Raw genomic sequence first — 3,430 nt, forward strand, 5'->3', positions numbered from 1 at the left:
CACTATAAAACAGCTAAGTTTGTGCAATAGATCTCCATCTGACACAAGAAAAAATTGGGTGGAAAAATGAGAAAAGTTTCTGTTTGAATTTAGAAACTCCAATCTCAGTCTAAATCATTGCTACAAATGGTTCCTTGATTATGTTTGATTTTTTAAATCTCCGGAAAGTGTCCTTCCCAAGCTCTGATAATGACTAAATTACCAGGCATTAGTGTGTTACTTGGCTACTACTGACTGTCACTGGAAGAAAGATTCTGCCGATATTCCTGGTTTTTCTTAATTGTTCTTAATATCAATCACAGATATATAGTGTACTTCCCAGCAGACCTGGACAAACTATGCAAAGAGATAACAAACCTGAGTGTTTCCAAATTACAACCAAAACCAGCAAGAAACACTAGTAAAGTTATGACTGAATAAAAATCAGTAAGGGAAACAAACAATGATCAACAAAATTGATGGGCTTCAGGTCAGGGAGCCAACCATTGACAAAAATTCACTGACACTACACAGAGATAGTAAGGGAATTTATGGAATTACTCTACATGAAGCGCAATGAAGGAAACTCCGTTGAGAGGCAAATATGTGTAAACAAAAACAAACTGACATAATGCTAAGAACTCAAATACTTTAATAAATTAAATACTCACTGATATTTAAGAATGAAAATCACCAAAATACCTTAATCCTGCAGGTTCCTATATTTCTTCTTGTATCAAAGAGGAGCTCACTTTCTCCCAAGCTAATGCATCAAATCCTGCACCTCCTCTATTTTTTAAAAGCCTCTGAAGTTCACAGTAGTCAGACATTTCCAACCCTTTAAATATTCCCTCTTGGTCTGTGTCCAATACATTTAACAATCCAATAGTAGTAAAACATTGCTTTCAAAACCAGTCATGGTGTTTTTCCCTGCCAGGTGTACCCCACTATGGCAAGAAAGCCAAAATACCGTTTGCAGCAGTATGCAGTAATTACAGCAGAAATGTAATATTGTCCCAGTAAAAAATGCAAAAACCAAACAAAACCACAAAAGACCAAGGACATAAAAAGTTTGTAAGTCCAAATACTGCTATTTTTCCCCTTGTATATATATTTTCATGAGCCAATTTTGCTGCGGAAAGACTTTTTCAAATATCATCTACCTTTAATCTTTGATTCATCATACAAACCTGGCTAAAGGACTGTTGCCATAACACACAAATTTCAAATCCTCAACTGCTCTGTAAGGGTATCTTCAGAGGTCTTGTGAAGTTTAGATCAGAATAGGCTTTGGAGAATAACACCTCCCTGTCTTCCTGCACCAGATGTTGCATTTTTCCACCACTGATAAACTTCACAGTAAAATAAGGAGGTTAGATACTTCACATAGCAGCTAATTTGTTTATCTGCAAACACACACAAAGCCCATATTTTCTGCCACTGGCTTACTGAGTAAAAAGCAAGTACACTAAAAGCAGTCATAATAAGATTCAGGCTATAATCAGGGAGGAATCAAGTGTATTGTCCAGGTTTCATCTGGGAGAGAGTTAATTTACTTCCTCGTGCTGTGTTCTGGATTTAGCATGAGAATAATGTTGATAACACCCTGATGTTTTAGTTGTTGCTAAGCAGTGCTTGCTATAAGTCAAGGATTTCTCAGCCTCTCCTGCCCTGCCAGTGAGAAAGCTGGAGTGGCACAAGAAGCTGGGAGGGGACACAGCTGAAACAGCTGACCCAAAGTGGTCAGAGGGACATTCCACACCATATGACATAATGCTCAGTGTATAAACTGGGGAGAGGGCTGGACAGGCCTGCTGCTTGGAAACTGGCTGGGCAGCAGTTGTTGAGTGACAAGTGGATGAGAGGGGCTTAGTTGCCAGCTGCGGTTACACCATGACACTGAATAAAATCAGTTCTGTTTAAATCTGAACTATGGTAACTGTGAAATAGAAACCAAAAGGAGAAATTAGCATAGCAAATGGTTACATACATATTAAACTTAGCAAATATGAATGGTCTCTTTAAGTTCACAGCAGACAATAAAACACATGACTACTTGCACAATACAGATCTGGAGCTAGGACTCACTGAGTGAGAGCATAGAATAAAGAGAAATATTACAAAAGAGTGCATGAAAAAAAAAGCTACTTCAAAGTTATTTGATTCTAACTCACCTGGTAAGATCTGAATTTAAATATATTTATTTCTTCCATATTCCTGAAGATCTGAATTAGTGCACAAAACACATTCCTCTGCCTGAAGGCAGGCAACAGTGTCATTTCATACTGCCTAAGAAAAATTAGAGCATAGAAATCCAGATTCTGGCTGTCCTGGGTTGCAGTGTATTCTATTACCATCCTCATGAGCTGTTGAAACCAGGTGGGGCAGTGTTTCCTTGCCTCCTCCCCCCAGACTATCTTTCTGTTAATTGCCCATCATTGTCCTGCCGCCTGACTCAGAGATAACTCCCCCCGGACTATCTTCTGTTAATGAGCCTAATCAACACTTGGCCTCATGACTCATTACCCCATTGTGAGATGCTCCACCCAGAGGGAGGAACCAAGCATCCCATCGTGGATATAATCTGAGATTCTGAACACCAGAGAAAACTTTTCCACTGGATTTCCAGAGGACAGGAGCTATACAGCCACCACTGGGCCTTCTGAGGAAGAGCAGACTCTTTTTTTACAGGATCACTGCTTCAGGAGGACTGCAAACCCCTGATTAACAGGGTGTCAGGTTGTATCCTGACTCTGTCAGTTTAACCCAGTGTTTTCTGCTTTTATTTTTTTCCCCCTCTTTTTATTTCCCTATTAAATTGTTATTCTGACTTGGTGTCTCCCACTAGTTTGTTTTCAAAATAGTACACTGGCATTGAAAAAAATCTTGTTTGTTAAAAAACCACATCCATTTATCATAATAGTACAAAGACTGATCTTATCCCTTTCCAGTGAAATTGTTCACTCACGTAAGCACTAAAGAGTCACCACAGAAAATAAGTGGTTTAGGTTATTGTTTATTCATCTCTTTTTCATGTTGATAATTTCTTTTTTTTTTTTTCAATTATCTTGAAGTTTCTCCTATTGTCTCTTCAAAGACAGTGGTAGCTGGTGGTAGGACTCCTCAGGGACAGCAAATCTACCCAGAAAGTTTCACTGACATAATTCTAGAAAGTCAAGAAATTGCAGTGTAGGGCTTGTATTCTCATCAACAAAATTCAATATTTTCAGTATTCAAGACATTTCTGAGGAATTCAGCAGAAGGACAGTTTTTGGGATTACTGCTCTAGCCCTCACCTCTGTGATTAAAATCTCTGCATCACTCACAAAATAATTTAGAAGAGAGAAAGTAAGTACACCTTGGAAAGCAACTAAATTAAGATATACTAAAATCAGTTCTAAACTTCCTTTTAGAACTATAATTATTTTTGTCAGTGTTGGACATTTTTTAC

Source organism: Corvus brachyrhynchos, unplaced genomic scaffold, assembly GCF_000691975.1.
Source record: "Corvus brachyrhynchos isolate BGI_N302 unplaced genomic scaffold, ASM69197v1 scaffold90, whole genome shotgun sequence".
In the NCBI taxonomy this organism is placed as follows: Eukaryota; Metazoa; Chordata; class Aves; order Passeriformes; family Corvidae; genus Corvus; species Corvus brachyrhynchos.